Below are 11,129 nucleotides of genomic sequence, written 5' to 3'. Positions count from 1 at the left end.
ATCTCAACCAATGACTATGTTCAGTGCTTCATCCCAAGATACATGTGAAAGAGAAATAAGAGTATCATAGTTCAGGCTTGGCCAGGTATGTTGCAATGGCATACTTTGAATATAACCAATCCAAGATAGGGATGATGAAATGGCCCAAATGTACCTGCCTAACAAGCATGAGGTCTTGAGCTTAATCCCAGTATCATTCAAAAAAGTGCCCGTACAACTCTACTAAGACAGATCATAACCTGATCAATAAAAGAACCATTAACAAACTCCAAAAGAAAATAAGTACAAGTGATCCATTTTAACTGTTGCTGTGCACAGTAGGTCAGGGAAGGCATAGTTGGGTCTCTGAACTCCCGAAAGACCTTGTAAATCATTCCGTGGTATTTGAACTTATTCCTGATGGCAGTGAGGAGTAAGGTTAATGAACCACACATGTGAATTTTTTTGTAAAAACATCTCACAGATTTCTGGAACCTGATATATACTTTGGTAGCTCATTGTCTAAGTAAGTAATGGGAAGTACTATGTAAGTAGCACTGATGTAGATGAATAAGTATCTTGGTTTTCTGGACCAGTTATTTAAAAATTAATTAGTATTTGCATGTGAAGTGTTTTCAAATGCAATTCGTTCATGTAAAAATAAAGAGGAATCATACCAAGAGTAGTCCTTTAGATATAAAGATCTGAAAAGAAGACTGAAAGACTCAAAGATGTAGAGAGTATGTTCATCATATTGAATTTTAGCTCATAACTATATAAAAAAACCAAGATGTTTCTGAGAAGGAAACAGCTTGCCTCATGCAAGTCTTCGAAGTCAAGATTTTAGATTTAGGCTTGTGATGTGGGTATAAACAAAATGGGATCCAGATAAAAGATCTAAGAGAAGTATGGAGATGACCAGATACTGGTTAAAGTAATTGAAAGGATTCTAAACTGAAAACAGGAGAAACAAAAGTTTCTCCCATATCAAACATGGGAATGGTCCTTCACAAATTTTCAAGGAGGAGGCATAGCAGCAGACTCAGAAATGGTTTTCATACCTAGGCCAATATGTGTGCTCATGTGTGAGCATGTGTGAGCATGTGTGTACATGCATATTATTACAATCAAGCAGAATACAAACAAGTCCTAATGAATTTAGGAGTTACACCATTTCTGAGATAGGGCTTAAGCTCCATAGAGTGACTCCCAGAGGACTACTAGTAAGAGAAAACATGTTAGAACATTAAGTATCCAGGCCTGGAGTTTGGCCTAGTGCTAGAGTGCTTGCCTAGCATGCACAAAGACCGGGGTTCCATTCCTTGGTATCACATACTTAGAAAAAGACAGAGGTGGTATAGTAGGACAGAATAAATGTTCTTTTAAGCATACATGAAAAAGAGTATATAGAGTCATGGATGCATGCTGGACAAGAGGAAATAGGTGATGTTTTCCTGATATGTATTATACAGTGGACATTGAGAATATGGCAGAGTAAGACAATCAGCTTAAAAAGGATATATTATTTTTAAATAAAGGTGACTACATAAAAATTTTTCATATGGCTTGGAATGGAGCTGTCTGAACATGTCTCTCTGTCAGAGACAATGCCTATTTTCAAGGAGTTCTGACTCCTATTATAGAGACTGAAGGAAAAGAGGCACTGAGAATGATAAAAGTTATGACATTGATCAAGATGTGCTGTCTTCATAAACTGCTTTGATAAATAGGAACTTCTTTTATACAGCTACTTAAATATAATACAAATATTTTAAGAGAAAAAAGATGATATTAATGAGTTTTTTTAGTTGTATTAATTTCTGATTTTATTTCAGTCTTTTTTTTTGCCAGTCCTGGGCTTGAGCTCAGGGCCTGAGCAGTGTCCTTGGGACTTTCTCACGGCTAGAGCTCTACCACTTGGGCCTCAGCACCACTTCCGGCTTTTTTGTCTATGTATGTGGTTCCGAGGAATCGAACCCGGGTCTTCATGCATGCTAGGCAAGCACTCAACCACTCGGCCAAACTCCTGGCCCTTATTTCAGTCTTAAATGGTAGTTGTAAGGATCCAAATTAAAAAAAAAAACAAGGCCTGGGAGTTTGGCCTAGTGGTTAAAGTGCTTGCCTAGCATGCATGAAGACCCGGGTTCGATTCCTCGGTACCACATACATAGAAAAAAGCTGGAAGTGGTGCTGAGGCTCAAGTGGTAGAGCTCTAGCCTTGAGAAAGTCCAAGGACAGTGCTCAGGCCCTGAGCTCAAGCCCAGGACTGGAAAAAAAAAACAAAAAAAACAATACTCTCATGATTTTCTCCCCCTTGGCCACATATGCTTGAATCTTATTAGTGACCATTTTTATTAGTATTCTGTGAGTTCTCCAATTTTCTCTTCCCCTCTTCCTAAATGCTCACCTCATCTTGATTTTTCTTATTTTTATTTTTTATTGTATTTTATTTTTCTGGGTGATGTATAGAGAGGTTACAGTTATATTCATCAAGTAGTGGGTACTTGGTTTTTAACTTAATTTAATTTTTTGTCATGTTTCCAATTGTTTTCTTTTTTAATTTAATTTTAGTATCAGAGTTATGAATAGAGGGGTTTGCAGTTACTTTTGTAAGGTAGTGAGTGCATTACTATTTGAACACTGGTAACCCTTCTCATTTTTTCTCCTACTTTCTCCCCCTCCACTCCCTCCTAAGTACATTTCCCACTTGTTGCTAGTCCTGACGCTTGAACTCAGGGTCTGGGCACTGTGTCTGAACTTCTTTGGGTCAAGGCTAGCCCTCTACCACTTGAATCACAGCTCCACTTCTGGCTTTTGCTGTGTATGTGGTACTGAGGAATTGAAACTGAGTCTTCCTGCATACTAGGAAAGCATTCTACCAACTAAGCCACATTTCCAGCCCAGTGAGTTTTTGTTTACTTTTTTACACTATTGAGATGTGTGGGGAACCTTAGCTATCTAAACTAAAATAATCAACAGATACATGCTTACCATGTATCTTCATTGCCAAGAAGGCAGAGGAGGCAATTAATTATTTTGTTCATTAATTTATCCAGATAAGAAATATTTATTGAGTTTCTTAAAACGATAGCACTGAACCAGATTGCAAAATTTCTTTCTCATAGCTCATTTATTTTTGTGGGAGTAAACAGACAGTAAAATTTGATGTGAAATTTCAAAAGACTCTGATTATCCAAAGCAGTCTTGAGCAAAGAGACCAAAGCCATGGACAGCAGACTGCCTGATTTGAAAATATCCCACAAAGATATAGTAATGAAAATATTACAGCACTTCCAGAAAAAGAGATATGTACTAAAGAATAAGAAGAAAGGAATAGCTATTCCAGAAATAAATTCACACATTTACATTCAAGATGCCTGATAAAAGTGCAAGTAAAACTGAATATCTACACATATAGGAACAAGAGACAGGGACAGAGAGAACACACAATAAGTGCAAAATCTGTAAGGAAAGCAGGGGCCTAGTGTTTTTCTGCAATAGTTAAATAAAATGTCAGTATAGCTTGAAGAAAATGGGTAAGGAGAAGAGTGAGAGTAAATGAGATCGAAGAGGAAATCAGGGTTCACATTGCACAATGCTTTGTATTTTGTTCCTAATATTATGAAAAGTCATAATAGTTGTGAATAGAGAAAACGAATGATAGAATTAATAATTTTCAGGGTTTATTTTGACTTCTTTGTAGATAACAGGGATAAAAGCAAAGGGTAGAGGTCTAGTAAATGGGCTATTGGGACAGTTGGAAGTTAGTAGTAACTTAGATCACACCATATCTTCGAAGTAAAAATAGATTCTGGATAGGTTCCGGAGGCAGGCAAGATAAATTTGGTGGTGAATGTAAAGGAGAGTTGACATCTGTGCTTTCTGCTTGAGCACTAAAAAGACCCTCTGTTAGCAATTTAACTTGAACGAAGTAGAAAAACGGATTGTTAAGGTATAAATAATAGAAAGCAAGGGACTATCTGATTATCTTATCTCCTGAGATCCGTGGAACAGGATGGTGGTGGTGGTGCTTGTGGTGAAGGTAATGATGGTGTTCCCTTGGTAGGGGTGGTAATGTAACTCTTTGGCTCCACAAGGCTCAAGCTTATTTCTTAGCAGTAGGCTTCCTTCTTCTAAGCTTTTCTTCCATGGTTTTCTCTCCTAGTTTCTAAGAGAAACTCTGTTTTACCTTCCCTCTTCCTGGAATTTGTCTATTGTTTTCCTTTTTATGTTGGTGATGTGGCTAGAACTCAGGGCCTAGGTGCTATCCCTTAGCTTTTTAACTCAGGCTTTGCGCTCTGACACTTGTGCCACATGCTCATTTCCATTTTTTGCTAGTTAATTAAGATAGGGCTTTCTTGGAGTTTTCTGTACAGGCTGACATTGAACCATGATCCTCAGAACTTAGCCTGCTGAATATCTAGGATTATAGGCGTGAGCCATTGGCATCCAGCATGGATCTCTGTTTCTAAGATAAAGCATAAGGCAAGAAGGAGCATATTACATGCCAAACTTTCCTGCTGTTTTCATGTATGATATACATGTACACAAACACCAGGTCCTGATTAACAGACCTCTGATACTATGGCCATGCCTTCCCTTTTCCAGTTTAATTCTCAAAAGATGAGAGCCACTAAAAAAGGTGCTCAACAAATGTCCATAGGTCCTCAAGGCAAATGTTACACATTTTTGTAACTTCAAGATGCATCAATACAATAATAAATGACTCTTGATAGCATAAGGAATGATTTGCATCCTTACTCTCCTTAGTGATGTTGTGTAACAGACACAGATGGAGGCCCTATGAGTCAGGCAAAACAAAATAATCTCCAAGGGATGCATTAATTTCCTTCCATTTAAAGGCAAAACAACATCTGCATACTCCATTCAACTGTTTGGAGACCAAGCTGAGACCTCATGGCTTCCCTTTGCCAGATATTTTCATTGAGCTCGAAGTGTGGGAAGACACTAAGCAATGGATTATATGAAAATTCATTCAACTTTGAAGGGTAATGCTGAGTTCTGAGCTGTGCCAGGCTCTGGGGAGAACCCAACTTGCTTCTACAGCTGCACCTGCTGCTGTTGTTCTCATACAGCCTCTGCTCCTGTAATCCATAAAAATTCTGGGTGTCTGGTGGATGCATTCTTTTAATAAAGACTAACACTGTGATTGCTGGTTGTATACTTGACACTATTCTAAATCCTGACCTACACTATTTCACCTGATCCTCACAGTATTTTAGTAATTGATAAACTGGGGTGTATTATATTTATTTTTATAACTAAGGCCCAACAACTACAGAATAGAGTGATCTGCTCAAAAAATGACTCCAGAGTAAGGTTAGTTTGCTTCTACAAGCCATTCTGTTACATCTCTCATTGGAAACTTTTCCAACTTTATACATTCTCACAAGGCATTTCCTCTGCTTAGAAAGTGCTTTTATCTCATGTCTATTTAAAATCTCTTAGTCACTCTACAAGGCCTAATCTCCTTATTCCACTTCTGTACCTCTTCTAGGCAGAAATGGTTTCTGGAGGCATTGCAATTTGGCTATTCACTACTTAGCTTCTTGACTATGGCAGGAGCGATAATCAACAACTGAAAACAGCAGCTCAGAAAAGGACTGATCAATAGATGAATGAATAAACAGATGATACACTGATATGGAGTTTTGCAAAATCCATAAAGGAAAATGTAGATCTGGGCCTTGTTTTTGAAAAGAAGTGAACTCAAGAAATTCATCCCTTCATTAAGAACTACATTGTTTCCTCAACATTGACTTCAGAATTTTTGTTCTGCTACCTAAGCAGCAATAAGGAAGGCTTGTATGCTACATATAGGATGGTATGAATTATCTCAATCATTTGCTTTGACAATGGAGAGATAGACTCTGTTCTTACTGGAAAAGCAAGGAATGAGTTGTTGTGGGGAGGGGAGATAAAAGTGAGACTGTAACCAGGAACTGGTGGCTCATGCCTGTAATTCTAGCTACAGAGGAGGATGAGATGTGAGGATCGCAGTTGGAAGCCAGTTCATGAGACTCTTATCTCCAACGAATCACTGAAAAACCAGAAGTGGCACTGTAGTTAGAAGTTAAGAAACAATTTGAGACTCAAAGATAGGCCTTCTCTTATCCAGCCACCTGCATTAGTCCCAGTGGTAACAAAGCTGAGAATATAAACAGGCTGTAATTCAGATAATAGTTGTCTAGAAGAGCTCAGAAGTACTTTAAACACTATCCTGCAGAATTTCCAGAACTGACTTGAATCAAGTTTACTTACTACATGGTATAGAGATCTTGGAACTGCTAAGTGATGATTCTGTTAAGGCTAACCCATTAAACCAGGCACCAGTGGCTCACACCTGCAATACTAGCTACCCGGGAGGTTGAGATCTGAGGATCATGTTTTGAAGTCATTCAGCCTGTACAGGAAAGTCTGTGGGACTCCTATACCTAATCACCAAAAAGCCAGAAGTGGATTTGTGGTTCAAGCACCAGTCTTATCAGAAAAAGCTAAGGAGCTGAGTTCAGACTCCAGTAACAAGACACACACAAAAAAACTGAACTCTAAAGGCTAGCCCTTTTCCTCTAGATCAGCTATGTCTCTGGAGAGGAAAACAGCCACATTCTACTTTGTTGCCTTATGGCCATGGTATGCTAGGATTAGCTGGTACTGAATTGTTGGAAACATTTGTGCACATCTCTTTGCAACAGTGTTCAATGGCTTCACTTTGCTAGCTTGAAATTGGCCATGGAGGGAATATTTACCTTCTGGGTAATGACAAACACAAATCAGGACTTCAATTTTTTCCCTAGAAATCTGGTTATAAAACATTTACCATTACACCACTGCTTATAGACAGAATGAAGCTAGGTAGATAAAAATCAGATTTCTGCTAGACACATTAGGGAGAACTTTTTTTAGTTTGAAGAAAATACAAACATGAAAAAAGCCATATATATCACAATGATAAAAATGTTGAAAATATTTCAAAATAACTTAAATGTAAAAATGAAAAGATATAAGCAATAAAGTGTTTACGGCACCATTGTCTGCAACTGAGAAAATGTAAGTCTAATCTAAATGTTCAGCAATTGGCTAACAATTAAGTAAATTATACACCAATCTGTCAATGAAATATTATGCAACCATTAAATACAACTATAAAATCTGTTAAAATGTGGAAAATACTTATGTTAACTTAAGTAGAAAAGCAGAAAACACAAATTGTCTGTAGAACGTGATTACTGTGTTGGAAACACTCTGCTATAAGGCACAAACTGGAAGATAAAAATCTAAGGACAACATGGAGTTGTCCAAAGCCCAGTGTAGCTAGATACTATCTCTATGTCATTCTTCAATTGCACATAGTGTGACAGCAATAGAAGAAGATTCAGAGGACAAAAAAGAAACAGCATTTGTTGAAGGCATTATTTTATGTTAGTGGGTTAATGATGATTTATTTTTCTTCTTTAACAATTCTAGGAATGTTATTGACATAGTTTTTTTCTCCTTTTGAAAATATAAACAGCAAGTTTATTTGAAAGTGAAAAGAAAGCCATGAAAGGAAAGTAAACCGAGACTCTCCATCTGGAGAGGAGCCTCAAGGGCAGTTTTATAGTACGGTGCTCCTCCTGTATCTCTTTCCCAGGGCTTTGTGCTCATTGCATGACAGCTTTTGCCTGAACCTCATGGCTCTTTCTATTGGTGGAGTGGGCATGCAGAGCATTATGGGAAGAGGAAACATTTATGCGGTAACTCACAGCATGATTGGATGAGAAAGCATTTGAACATGAGCCTGAGGTGTTACTGGAACAAGAAGTGCCAAGATAGGACACAAGTTATTTGGCATATGTTATGTCTGCCACTTTTTATCTCTACCTATCTAATAGTTCCCCTTTCTAATTTTCTTTCCCCTTTCTTGCATGTAAACTCAAACTGCTATTAGGGAATAGGAGAAATGGGCTATCTCTTGCTGAGAGAGAACAGAGAGGGGTACAACAGTTGGGGATCATTCAGAATTTGTGGCCCTTATATTCTTAACCCAGTTGTTAAGTTTGTTATTTCTAGATTGGAGTCCATCAAGCTTAAAATCGCCACACACAAAAAAAAACAGCCTTCTATAAACTGTCCTTTGGGGTTTTATCATGGTCCATTGCGCAAAGTATATCACTTCTGTCTAAAGACATACTTTAATTAATATGGAAAGTATAAGAAAAAACTCAAGTTAGATAGATCATAGAAAGTAAAAGTCCTCCCAGGGGTTGGGAGGTTTAGAGAAGTAGCCATTAGGCTTATGCAATTGAAAATGACTCAGAGTAAAACCAAAATGGAGGTATCCAAAATATTGACAGTAAAGATGACTTTCAAGGAAGCTCTTTACCAAGCCCAGATTTGGGAGAAGTGTGAACCAAAGCTATGAAGAAAGGACTGGGTAAATACGAGTGAATGTGAAAAGAATAGGGTTGCTAAAACAGTCTGGAAAGTAAAAGGAGACTCTCCATCTGGAGGGTCTGCATCCAGCTGAGATGGAATAAAATGCCAGGGTCTCTCCAGCTTATTTGACAAGGAGATGGTAGTTGGATAGAAAGAATGTATATCTGCAGCTTGGTAAAGATTACACATCATATTGGACAATGTAGTATGGTGACATTCAATGTCTAGGCAATCTAGGGTATCATACAGAATACTAAAGGCAAGAAACAGAGAAAGTTACACATAGGTACTATGTGCTAAGTGCTTTCTTTGGTTTTCCTGAATTCTTAGGAAGATAGAAGCTCTTCCTTTCCTTTAACCAGAAAGTCATTTGTTTAGCTCTCCGTGTCAGTCATTTCGTATAGCATGTGTTGATATCCGTGCCAGCAGAACTCCATGATTAGGGGTCACCCTCCAGACTAAGTCATGAGTAAAAAGATAACAAGGTGAAAAATGGATTCTTTCTTTCAGTATTAGTCTTGGCTACAATCTCTCTGTAGTAAGGAGGTTTTCCATTCCTTCAGAGATTGAAGTTGTACTTTATGGGATTAAAAAGGCTAGAGTGAACATGCTGAATATTGATTAGCATCAGAAACATACCATGTATTTTCATGTTAAAGAAGATTTCTTGAACTAAAGGTTAATAAGTTGTGAAAGTTGGAAAACAGCACAACCAACTTAGAAAATATTGACCTATAACCGAGCAACTGAAAGCATATAAAATAAAAAGGACTTTATCATTGATTATTTACACTTTAAAATACTTGTCAAATCACTGCCCTCAATTTTGTATCTTAAGAAACTGGAAAAGGGAGAACCAATTAAACACTAAATTAGCAGAAGGAAAGTATAAATAAATACAAATGTAAAAATCAATGAAGCTGAACAATAAGAACTTAGGATTGATAAAAGTGATGAAATTGTGATCAAAAGAAGGGAGTACCAGGAACAACTTTAAGCCCACTAACTAAACAGAGTAAAGTAGAACTACAGAATAAAAAGAAACCAAGCTAACTAAACTAACTAAAAATAATTACATAACGTGAATGCAATGACTTTAGAATATTCTATGAGAGAACATTCTAATGTAGCTGGGTTATATGGTGAATTCCACTAAGTGTTATGGAGCAAAGTAATGAATTACACTATGTGTTTAGAAAGACATTGCATAAGGTTGTTATTACTAGCCTGATACAGAAACCTGTCAAAGATATTAACAAGAAAGAAAAATTTAGAGAAAAATCAATCATGAGCATAAAGAAAATCATCAACCAAATATAAACAAATCCTTATAAAAATAATAGAGACACCAAATAGGTATAATTTTTGCAATGTACAGTCTAGTTGAAAAATCAATAAAATTCGATACATTCATTTTGAATTAATAATGTAGTGACACCAAATAGGATTATTTTTTCAGTGAATGATCTAGTTGAAAAAATAATAAAATTCATGCATTTATTTCACTATGTCAATAAAATGATAAATAACATTATCTCAAAGAGATATAGGGAAACTCATTTGCCAAAATTACCACTCATTCCTAATAAAAATTCTAAGCCAATGAGTAATAGGAATAATGTGATCAGATAATGAGTATCTACAAAATACAGGAAGGAAAAAAGAAAAATACTGTCTCTGTTTTCAGACATCATGATTTACTGCTGAGCCACCCAAGGCCAATATTCAAAATTAATTACAAATTTATATGCTATCAATGACTAATTAGAAATAGAAATTTGAAAGCATTACAATATATCATAAGACTAAAATCATGATTGCTAAATATTTGTCTAAAGATTCTAAAATGACAAAATACTTTTAATAAAATAAAGGATGGTCAAAATTAACAGAGACATGAAATAGAACCTTCAAATATCTTAAAATATAAATTCTTCCAAAACGAATATTCTATAGAGTTAATAAAGGTTTTACTCTAAAATCCAGCAGACTTTTTTTTAGCCTAACATTGGCTGGTTCCAAATTCTATACAACATTTCTAGATATGTATTAGAAGAGGTCAAGTATAGCAAGCAGTAACTGTCTGTCTGTCTGTCTGTCTGTCTATCATATATCTATATATCTATCCCTGTCTTGTTTAAGGCAGTCACAGAGGATGTCAGTCACAGGCTTCTCCCTCTCTCTCTGCAATCACAGTGCATTCTTGTTCTCATCGAAGGACCAGGTAACTTGAAGGGATGAGTTGGAGTCGGGGGGGGGGGGAGGGAGAATATTGGAAGAAGTTTCTCAGACCTCCAATCCTGGGGCTTGAACTCAGGGACCGGAAACTGTCCTCAGGCTTTCTCAAGGGTAGTGCATTACCATTTGAGTCACAGCATCACTTCCAGCTTTTTCTGTGTATGTGGTACACAGGAATTAAACCCAGGTTTGATGCTTGCTAGGCAAGTGCTCTACTATTAGGCAATACTCCTGGCCCTGGAAGGGTTCTTTCTTTTCTTTTTTTTTTGTCTGTAATGTGTAAATATTGCATCCCACTTTCAAGATGTGGTGATTCTGCTGAGCCATGCCTCTACCCTGTTCCTCTTAATTAACTTGGTTTAATCATTCGGAAATTTTTACACTCATGAAAATGTCATATGCTACATTATGAATACATATTTTAGCTATCAATTAAAAGTGAAGAAATACAAGTGCTACTTATTTTCCATAAG

This window comes from Megascapheus bottae, chromosome X (assembly GCF_031878675.1).
Source record: "Megascapheus bottae isolate mThoBot1 chromosome X, mThoBot2.hap1, whole genome shotgun sequence".
NCBI classification, from domain to species: Eukaryota; Metazoa; Chordata; class Mammalia; order Rodentia; family Geomyidae; genus Megascapheus; species Megascapheus bottae.
This window is presented reverse-complemented; position numbering follows the sequence as displayed.